This window comes from Sorex araneus, chromosome 8 (genome assembly GCF_027595985.1).
Source record: "Sorex araneus isolate mSorAra2 chromosome 8, mSorAra2.pri, whole genome shotgun sequence".
Taxonomy (NCBI): Eukaryota; Metazoa; Chordata; class Mammalia; order Eulipotyphla; family Soricidae; genus Sorex; species Sorex araneus.
This window is the reverse complement of record NC_073309.1, coordinates 69,745,004-69,757,084: the sequence shown is the minus strand read 5'-3', so window position 1 is coordinate 69,757,084 and position 12,081 is coordinate 69,745,004.

Here is a 12,081-nt window from a genome sequence, read left to right as displayed (position 1 = left end):
ACTTCGAATTGAAGAATTTGTCTCCTCCAATGGGCACTCAACACTCCTATTGCAAACCACAACACCTAATTAGAGAGAGAGAACAAAAGGGAATACCCTGCCACAGTGGCAGGGTGGGGTGGGGGAGGTGGGATTGGGGGGGTGGGAGGGATGCTGGGTTTATTGGTGGTGGAGAATGGGCACTGGTGAAGGGATGGGTTCTCGAACACTGTATGAGGGAAACATGAGCACGAAAATGTATAAATTTGTAACTGTACCCTCACGGTACTTCACTAATTTAAAAATAAATACATTTTATTTTAAAAAAAAGAATTTGTCTCCTCACTTCAATACATAGAAAAAATTTATATGGCATATGGAGAATTCATCTTTGACCCAGTTATGATAAAAAATTCTGGATCAAAATCAACTATCATTTTGAGTATTGAATTCAGAGAATTTCCAAGTTGAGCTGGAATCTTGGAATTAGAATCCAGAAGGTTAGATTTACAATTGTCTTGCTACAAGTTCACCGCTAATTGAAACTTGATTGCTTAGTTTAAATGCTCATTTTGAATGCCTTCATCTCCAAATCTCTGAAAGGGACTAGTTGCCTTTCCTAAGTAATTCCCTTATCCAGAGGTATGCATTCAAAACAGCTTGTCAAATTGACTCAGAGGGAAACGATGTTGCCCAGTCCATCTCCCTACACAGACATATTTTGACACAGTGTATTTGAGTGCTAATAATGACATTAGAAGATGTTTGAAAGAGATCTAATTCAGCATGCAGAAGGGACTTTGCTGTCATCTCCTATTTTCTGTGCAATTGACAGCAGATACTTGAGGCTGAATTTTTATTTCAGGTCAAATTTCCAAGGCATGAGGCTGTCTGTTAGAAACAGATAAGACCAAAACCAATATGAAAGTACTTGCTGGGAGTGTCAGTGGTACTGAGGATTTGAAAGGGATGCTTCAGTTTTCTGTTCAGGACATGACACAACAACATATGTTTTAGCAGCAAGAAAAACCAACCAACAACTCCCTGTCATTTTTCCATGGTTCCTACTGGGAAGATTTCTGAAGAAAAGCATGATTTACTTGGAATATGAGATTTTTTCAAAGGGCCTCTTTTGTCAATTTATTTCCTCTATCTGGTATTTCCCAGAATAATTCAAACAAAACCATTTTTTTAACACCAAAACATTGATAGCCAAATAATAGAGCTGTGTAGGAATATCTAATAAATTAAAAAGGTTGCAGGAACCTTTTTAATTTAAGTTGAGGGACTGGAGTATAAATTATTCAGATGTGTTAACACAATGAACTAAATGGGAAAATTCAGTGCTCTGTGGGGGTGGGGAGGGAGCAGTGCGAAGGGTCATGCCTGGCAATGCTCAGGAGGATCATATGCAATGCTGGGAATTGAAACCGGGTCAGTTACATTCAAGGCAAACACCCTATTCATTGTACTATCACTCTGGCGCTCAGTGTGTTTTAAAAGTTGTTGGGTCCATGGTTTGGGTTACACACTAGATGATTTTCTGCCCCCTCCCCACCACCCCTTGTTGGTAAGCTTCAACTTGGAATTGGTTCCTTCAACTTGGACCGAGAAGTTAATATTCATCTACTCAAGCTGTAGTAAATGTTTTCTGTGTTCTTGCTCAGAGCTATCAGTGTCTAGGTAATTAACTGTCACTTTTGGTTTAAATTTGAACTATTTCCAAAAAAGTCAAGAGTGAGTTTTATCAATGCCTTAATACCAAAGTACAAATTTTCAACTTGTTTGTGGTCCTAAATTGACAAAATCCCCTTAGTCCTGAAACAAATTCCTAATCCCCCAGAGGCATGCTTTTCTTCTTGTGCGCTCCCTAAAACTGGAATATAAGTGTGTAGTTTTCCCCCTTTCCTAACTGTGCCTGCTTCAATTTTATTAATTTTATCAATTTCATTAGTGTTAATTCAATGCCACATTTACTGTGGCATTGAATTAAAAACTTGTCATTTTATTTTTTCTCCTCAAGAAAGAGTGATTTAAAACCTGTCCATGCACATAAAGATATGATTTGATACAATACCCTTAACCATTTGTCATCATAGATGGTTCGTTCCTTGAAACAGAAGCCTTAGGGATCCCTAAATTTCAATCTTGAAACTGCTTCACTGGAGACCCGGTTTGTAGTTTGTGAGAGGGAGACCTCCTAGGCTCATAGGCTCATTGACCTCGGAGACTCGTGTCACATGTCCTGCCATTTTCCAGTGGCTTTGCCTCAGAGACAGCACTTTAACTCTTTTTGCCTTTCTTCTGTGTAGCTGGATTTCTCTTTAATACTCTGTATAAACAAGAGATCTTACAACACCATTGCCACAAGATCTTTCCATGTACAGATCTCATCTAAGAATTTCTAAAATGGTCAGTGCATTCATCTGTATTTATTCAACTTTCATATGGTAGCATTGAAAAACTATGGTTTTCCCTTTTTTAAAAATAAGGTAGTATTACCTTATTCCTATAACTGATGTTGTTTTCTTGAACAAAAATTTCATTTGGAAACTATATACCGGTTCCAGGGATTTTGCTTTTTCCTCATACTTGCCAAAAAGGTCTCTACTTGAATTATCTTTGACATTAATATGTGATTTCTGAGAAAAAGTTTTATTGTTGTTTGAATTATAGACATATAATTTATAATAACTTCTGTTTGTTGGCCAATAATGCCATTATCATTTTCTATGAATTATCTGGTTAGAAGAATTAACTACAAGCGACTATTCATTGACAAACAACAAGAAATGCCATCAAAAACAGAGCATACTACTATGGGTAGTTAAAAGAATAAATCCCTATCTCCAGCTACAGTTTGGAAAAAATAAGCAGATCCAAAATTATTTTTTTATTTTTTTTGCTTTTTGGGTCACACCTGGCGATGCACAGGGGTTACTCCTGGCTCTGCACTCAGGAATCACTCCTGGTAGTGCTCAGGGGACCATCTGGGATGCTGGGAATCGAACCCGGGTCTGCCGCGTGCAAGACAAATGCCCTACCCGCTGTGCTATTGCTCCAGCCCCAATCCAAAATTATTTTTAATGTATGGGTCATCACAAGAATAAGTAAACTATTTCTTATGTCCTTTGTGGTTGTAAAATTGTATGAGTTATTTAGATAAGCTTTGGATAGCGTTAATATACTTTAAAAAACAGTTGTTTTCCTTTATTAATCATTTTTCACCTTCCAGTGGAAACTAGATTTCTTCGAATTCATTTTCATCGATTGTTTTAAATAAACATAGTCACCTCCCTTGTATGTTCAGATGTATACACACATTACATTATATTCTACTCATTCACAGGTTCTTTTAATTATGGTAAGTCAACTTCTGCATACTCATGCAACTGACACCTTGTAGCTGCTATTATTTATTTATCTTTCTTTGAGGGCCATACTTAGCAGTGCTTAGGGCTTACTCCTATTTCTGTGCTCAGGAATCACTTCTGGAAGGGACTAGATGACCATATAGGGATGGAATTCAGTTTGAGTGAATGCAAAGCAAGCAGCTTATCTACTCTGCTCTCTCTCTGCTACCTCTGCTGCTATTTAACATGGCATTTCCCAGCCAGTGTATTGTGGAAGTTGGCCTCTATGTATGCATAGGTTGGAGCTATTTACCAATGAAAGATTCCTTTTATTATGGGAGCTTGTACAGGTTATGTTTCTCTACCTTATAAAAGTCATTGCATGGGTCTCTTGTGAGATGACAACTTGAAGATATAACAAGTATCTCCTTTCTGGGAGAAGAAATAACATTTTTTAAAAATGTGAGACAAAGATTAACAAGAATTCTGCAAATTAACAGACTGTAATAACTACTGCATCAAGTATAGCATAATCTCACTCCATTTTACCTCCTCTTGGACCTGGGAAATACAAACAGGCAGGAAAAGAATTAATTCTAGTATGACTGTTTGCCCAAACAACAAACAGGAGCAAACAGTGTGTAGGTGATTTGAAAGCATTGCCAAGTTATCTTCTGACTAAAACTGTTTGAAAACTCCCTCAATGTCTTAAACACTGCTGAGCCTGGGATTAAGTCAGGATGAATTCTATGTCTCAGACTCAGGACTTGTTGGCACAGAGGGGATAAGCCTAGTGAGCAGAGAAATGTAGCTGTGTGGAGAGAGGTCAGGTACCTCCAGCTGAATCCCTTCTGTACCATATGCTGTTGGTTGTGACTAAGAAATTCCCTTTATAGAGTAGAGTCTGATACCTTTACCCCAATATTAAATCTCTGAGAAAATCTGATTTAGTCTAAGAAACTATTGTCCATGGAGACACTACATAAGTGTAAACGTTAAACAACTGATGCCATTTGTGATTTTTAACCAGCTAGAGTGGTTTCTTTCAAAAGTTAATATTTATCTTCCCATAATATTTACCTTTACACAGTAAGTGCTGCTATTTTCCCATGACTGCAATGTAGAATTGTGGTAAGATAAACTCACCTCTATAAGATAAATGTCAGCTGTTTAATGAAAATCACTGGATGAGCATCCCAAGTTTACTTTGAATTTGCTGAGGTTCTGGACTTGCAGTGAAATTTAGCTCACAATTTTTTTTCCAAAAGTGAGTCTCTGGGTTCAAAACTGAAGACTGTAAGAAATGAATTCTGAGAGGGCATGAGTCTCAGAAGCGGGAAGCTGCTATGGAAAGGTTGAGATGCAAATTCTCTTCACCTTCAAGGGCCAATCAGCTTAGGGATTCTCTTGGCCTCAGTTTCATCTTTAAGTGAATTTAATTAGGTGATATCCCCCAATCCAGTCGTGCTACAAGAAACTGTGATTTTTTGTTAACACATTAACAATGTGTTATATTAACAATACTTGATCTCAATAATATTTTATGTTACTATATGAAGACCATGATTGATCATAAATTTTATATCTCAATATTTAAGGTATAAAACATTTTATTGTATGTGAGTATGTAAAGAGATATGAGTTGTGCCATATACTAACAATAGATTATAACATACTTGAGGGAATAGTCTAGATACTTTAAAAGCAAAGAGTCTCCTGCTTTTCTTTTTTAGGGGGGATGACGGGGAATGTTATTAGGCACCATGGTTTCCAAAACTGTAAATTGTAGGGTTTCATGCAGAAAACATCCTAGCACAATATGTCATTTTGATTATTTTCTCTTTATTGAGAGAGAATCTACTATTTCTTTCTTTCTTTCTTTCTTTCTTTCTTTCTTTCTTTCTTTCTTTCTTTCTTTCTTTCTTTCTTTCTTTCTTTCTTTCTTTCTTTCTTTCTTTCTTTCTTTCTTTCTTTCTTTCTTTCTCTCTCTCTTTCCTTCTCTCTTTCTCTCTTTCTTTCTCTCTTTCCTTTTTCTTCTTTTTGTTTTTTGGGCTACACCCATGGTGCTCAGGGCTTACTTTGGCTCTGCAGCCAGGCATCACTCCTGATGGGCTTGGAGAACATATGGGGTCCTGAAGGTGGAACCTGGGTCATCCGTGTGCAAAAGAAGTGCCCTACCCACTATACTAATGCTACAGCCTTCCTTCTCTCTCTTAAATATAGTTTTCCATAAAAAATTCTGAGGGACCACTCACATTTTTCTCTGATGATATAGTGTGAAGCCGAAGTTATGGAAAAAAGTAAAGAGCTTCTCACTTCAGTTTTAAGGAGGTCTACTTCGTTTTTATCTTTTTTGATGTGGGAAAATTTCCCTGCCAAATCTGGTAAGAAGAAAAAACTCTATTTCTCTAAAAACTTGAGATTTTTTTGTTTAGCCAAAACAGTTGTTTATGGCATTTATTGGGCACACCTTATCTACAGTTCCAGCTTTTATTTAACCCGGATATGCTTTTCCTGTTATTCCAATCATCACATAAAGTGTACTCCTTACTGATCAACTGTGCTTTGAGTTGTGGCCTCTTCCAATTCAAGCTCTATTTCCCAATACCACTGAATAAAAAAATTCTTTTTGAAAAATTAAGTTTTCAAGAAATAATTAAAATTGAAATGATTGACTGGAAGGATAGTAGAGAATTATTGCTGATTGCCTCACAGGTGGTCAAGTCTGGTTTGATTCCTTGCACCACAAAGGGTCCCCCAAACACCACCAGGAGAGACCCTTAGCACTAGTGGGTATGGCCCCAAAACCAAAAAATAAAATTAAGTTACAATGAAATCATTTAGGTCAGTCCCTGACCCAATAGGGTTAATGTTCTTCTGAGAAGTAATATTAGAGAGATTATTTTCTCTTGGTCTCTGTTCCTGCACAAATCTAGGGATAAACATAGATAATTCTGGAAGAGAAGGGATACAAAAACCCAAAAATAGCCAGACTTACATTCCTATCCTACAGAGCTAAGAGAATATTAATATTGTTTAAGCCTCCTGTTTTATAATATTTTTCAGATGGTTGCTTGAGATGGCAAAGGCAAGTAAGTTTATCCAGGCTGAATGAAATACAGAGATTTCTGTTTAACTAGTATTCTAGGAATAGGATTTTTCCTTCAGTTGTTTAGTTCCATATGAAAAACTGAAATCTTTAAAAAAAATGCAGTGCATAACTAATCTTTATCAACCACTGCTATGTGTACATATGTGTGTTTATATGATATTTACATGTTTCTGTGCCTCAATATTGAGTTGCTAGGAAGTAGCTGTAAGAACCCAAATGCATAGACGTGCGCAGCCCCACAAATGTGGCTGTGGTATGTGTGCCTCAGGTTTATGAGTTCATCTCTGACTGGAAAATGGAGTGCAGACTGTACACTCACTAACAGATTGTGGGAATGCAAAAGAAATCAGAAATAAAAATATTGCTGAGAGGTCAGTGGCAAGATGTTATGATTATCATTATCATTTTATATATAAGAGCAAAACTGCAGCAGAAAGGTCGACTATTTTGTTCAAAGTGACACAGAGGAGTAGAGTTGAGCCCTGGAATTATTAACTTCTGTTTTCTAATCTAGTGGACTTAAGGTGGTAGACTCCAACCAGGAAGGTCAAAGACATCAGATTTCTCATGAGACAGTTATCTACATGACTTTCTCCTGTTCTTTGCTTCCCACACCTGGAACCACTTGATGACTTTGGCTTCGGTAACTTTCCTCGTCCTGGGAAACTGAACCTGAACCCAGAGACTACATTAAAAGTCAATACTGTGACTGATGTGAATTTCAGATCCGCTTTCCCAGCCATTTGATATTTTTATCTCATCAAGAGTCTCCTTTTGTTCAATCTGTCTTTCCTTTGCTCAGAAAACACCTGGTGAACTCTTCTTGAGAAGAGTTAGGGACTTCTGGTGAAAGAACATGTTCCCATGTTACAAGACTAAAAATCAGAAGCTGCCCATTGAGCTGCAGAAATGCATAACTGATTTTCACACTATGCAGTGAGCCCACTGTTTGGGAAACAATATATTAATGTCTAGATTTTATTTTGATGAAAAGACAATGAAATTTTGCCTTTTGAAAAAGACTTTCAAATATGAAATCAGTGACCATTTTCTTCATCATCCTTCTTCTTCTTCTTCTTCTTCTTCTTCTTCTTCTTCTTCTTCTTCTTCTTCTTCTTCTTCTTCTTCTTCTTCTTCTTCTTCCTCTTCTTCTTCTTTCTTCTTCTTCTTCTTTTTCTTCTTCTTCCTCTTCTTCTTCTTTCTTCTTCTTCTTCTTCTTCTTCTTCTTCTTCTTCTTCTTCTTCTTCTTCTTCTTCTTCTTCTTCTTCTTCTTCTTCTTCTTCTTCTTCTTCTTCTTTTCTTCTTCTTCCTCCTCCTCCTCCTCCTCTTCTTTCTCTTCTCTCTCTCTTGTTTTTTTTTCTCATAGTTTTTTGTTTGTTCTTTGGGCCACATTGAGCAATTCTCAGGGGTTCCTTCTGGCTCTGTGTTCAAAAATTACTCCTGGAAGTTCTTTGGGGACCATATCTGAGTTGCTGGGTATCAAATCCTCATTGACCATATGCAGGATAAACACCCTAACCTGCTGGTCCTAGTGTCCATTTTCTTTTGCTTTTCCCAAGTTTAAGATCGCACATACTCTCGAATACTTCTTTCTTGCCTGGCTCAGAAATGATACTCATTTCTCTCTCACAGTCAGTCCCTTCCTTCATTTGTGTTTGACACAAACATGGTAGAGATGCTCAAATTCAGGGCTTTATTAAACTTGGAAAAAGAAGGAAGAGAGACAGAACTCATCCTGAAACCAAAACTTCAAGTCATTATGTGATCTCATTAAATCAAACAAATATACTCCCATATCCAGAAAGTGTGTAAAAAGGAGTTGAACTCTTGGTTCCTTCTCACTGGAACTCTCATCGAAAATGTCATCCTTTTGGACAGAGCAAATCAAGGCTGTTCTGATTAAATCTGTGATCATCTTGGCTTTTATCAACCTCTCTGTGTATACCTTTGTATATTTTGCTGTAATTTCATGATTATTTTGAGGCTCTGTTTCAATATTTTATTACTTTCTTCAACTTATTATCAACAATTTATTTCAAGAAATTGTTAAAAATTAGAGAATTTGATTATTTGTTGTTTTTCCAGTATTAATTCTCAGGCATCAATTGGGTGTCTTACACTTTAATTTAATTCTTCTACTAACTTAATTTGGGCTAGAGTGATAACACAGTCGGTAGAGTGTTTGCCTTGCATGTGGCCAACCCGGGTTCAATTCCTCTGTTCCTCTTGGAGAGCTCGGCAAACTACCAAGAGTATCCCGCCCACATGCAGAGCCTGGCAAGCTACCCGTGGCATATTCAATTTATGCCGAAAACAGTAACAACAAGTCTCACAATGGAGACGTACTGGTGCCTGCTCGAGCAAATCAGTGAACAATGGGACGACAGTGCTACAGTGCTACTAACTAAATTTAGTACTGACCCTACAATGTCTCAAGAGAGCCCCTATTTTGTATGCTCTGTATAAATACCAGGGTTTTCAAATGCATCCACACTTCTAAAGATCATGGCATTCTCTGTTTTAATGGTTCACTAGAATGACTCAGAAAACTCAGGAGAGTGCCCTAGTTAGTTACAGGTTTTTATTTGTTTGTTTGTTTGTTTTAATATAGGTCACAACCCAGGAACAGTCAAATGGAAGAGTTGCATGGGGCAATATATAAGGGGTTGAAGTAGGGAGTTTCTGTGCTCTCTTAGGGCTTGCTACTTTCCCAATATATTAATGTGTTCACCAACCTAGAAATTGCTCCACTGAGGTTTTATTATGTAGTATTTTCTTCTAAATAATTTTCTAATGATGATTAAATTTCATTTTCAGTTGTCTTCCTCTCTTTAGACTTTACCTAGAATATGCACATCAGTTTAACAATCACCAGTAAATACCAAGATTTATTAAATATCTTATAGTGGAACAATAGGTACAAATGCCAATTTTTAAAAATTGTACCCCACTATTATTTATTTTTAACCTCCCACATGTTTAGAACACTATGCAGTCCTTATTTTAATTTTTTGAGTTATTTAAGTATTTAAGTAGAATTCTAGATGTCAACTATTCCTATAGTTGGTATATGTTCTCTATATGCAAATATCACTTTGAATATTGGATTTAAATATGATGATATTTTATATGCTGAGTCTCTTACCCCCGAGCCTGGCCGTCTTCACTGGGGCCCCTTGGAGGGGGTGGATTGCATCTCCCTCCCCGCCCCAAGCAGAGCCCCGGTAGCTGAAAACCTCCGGAACTCAGCCACAGCCATGCTCAAGGCCCCTATCCACACGTTTGGACGAGCTTCACACATGAAGGAACCAGCAGAGGAACCCAGGTGTTTGGGACCCGGGGCTGAGACCTCCAAGCCTGCTCGGATTGGGACTAGTCCTCTTCCACTCAGATCCCCAAATTTTCCAGTAGGTAGGTGGTCACACCCACAAACTGCCCTGTCGCCGTGTAATCCCACCAACGGACAACATCCAGAGACTATAAAACAAAGCACATCTTATAGCCTACTTCTCTCTCTTAGAGAATCTGGCAAGCTACCGAGAGTTTCCTGCCCGCATGGGAGAGCCTGGCAAGCTCCCCGTGGTGTATTCATATGCCAAAACCAGTAACAATGATGGGTCTCATTCCCCTGACCCTGAAAGAGCCTCCAATGCTGCACTATTGGGAAAGACAAATAAAGAGAGGCTTCAAAAATCTCAGGGCTAGGACGAATGGAGACATTACTGAGATTGCTCGAGAAAATCAGCCTTGACTATCAAGGGGATGATGATGATGATGAGATGATGATGATGATGATGACGATAAAGATGATGATGATATTTCATATCTCTGATTAAACTGTTATATGGCAAAGGTGGAAAATTTTTTCGCAAGTAAGTAAAGCTTCTTACTATTGAACTTCTTATGAATTGAGTTAATCAGTTTATTCTAAAAATCAAATGTGTCTATAAAAGAAGATATAGAAGATATAAACATTTTCCTGCTGGCCCTGAAAAAAAAGATGACATGTGTTTTACAACTGAAAGAAAATAAGTCTTGCCACCAACTTAAAAAAAAATAGTGGAGGATTTTTTCAGACCCAGCAGACAAGATATTAGGACTTATATTGGAATATTGAAAATTAAGAACTCCTTTAATTTTTATTTTTAGTATATTGATGCTATTAAAAAATAAAAGCAATAGATTCAGAATGGACTTGTTTATGCTAGACCGAGTAAGAGAGCTATCCATGCCAGAACCACCAGACTTAATGTGTAACTTAATTGCAATTTCAGTCTCTCTCAAAAGTGGGGATTTAAATTACCAGTTGATATTACTAGTCAGAATTCTATATAATATTCATGATGAGGAATAATATCAGCAGAACCTACCACCACTAGCAACTTCTTTCAAGGGAGGATATCTTAGTTTAAAATGATTATTATTATTTTTTTTAATGATTTTAGTCAACTCTTTTTTTTTTTTTTTTTTTTTTTTTGCTTTTTGGGTCACACTCAGCGATGCTCAGGGGTTACTCCTGGCTTCGCACTCAGGAATTACTCTTGGTGGTGCTTGGGGGACCATATGGGATGCTGAGGATTGAACCCGGGTCGGCCGTGTGCAAGGCAAACGCCCTACCCGCTGTGCTATCGCTCTGGCCGCAGTCAACTCTTTTTATGACTGAAAACCTTCCATCTTGATAATATTTAGTGACTTTCTACTTATTAGGTATTGTCCATTTGAGATGTCACCTAACTTATGAATCAGTTCATAAAGATAACTTTGTATATATCTATTTTATATATATCACCCTATATATATGTATATATATATATATATATATATATATATATATATTGCTTTTTGGGTGATGCATGGGGTTACTCCTGGTTCGTGCATTCAGGAATTACTCCTGGAGATACTCAGGGGACCATGTGGGATGTTCGGAATTGAACCCGGGTCAGCCATGTGCAAGACAAATGGTCTACCTGCTGTACTATTGCTCCAGCCCCAAGATAACTTTAAAAGTAACTCACTTGAATTTTTATTTAACAACATCAAAGATCTCTCATTCCCTCTAATCAATTGATCTGTTATTTTAAAGAAAGTCTTAAAGACACCATTTAGTTATTTAGGCAAGAGATAATGCTGATGCAGAGTATCACTGTATCACTCATCCTGTTGTTCATTGATTTACTCGAGAGGGCGCCAGTAATGGCTCCATTTGTTCCAGTCCTCAGATTTTAGCAGCCTCTTCTTACTTGTCTTTCCCAATGATTGGAGGCTCCTTTCAGGGTTAGGAGAATGAGACCTGTTATTGTTACTGTTTTTGGCATACAGTAACACCACGGGTGCTTGTCAGGCTCTGCTGTGTGGGGATGCAGAGTAGAGTGGGAAAAAATCAAGGCGAAGAGTCATCATCTCATTCAGGGCCTTTATAGATGGAAGACACTAAGGATTTCCTGACACGAGTATGAAGGGAAAGTGGGATCAAGGTGTCTGGGTTAGGAGATTAGGAAGATGAAGTTGTCATCAATTAGTATGCAGCAAGGTGTGCTCAGAGCATTTTAAGGAAGAGAGAATGATCAGAACTCGTTCGGGAATATATTGAATCTGAGATGCCTAATACCTATCCAGTTTTTAGGTAATTGAATATAC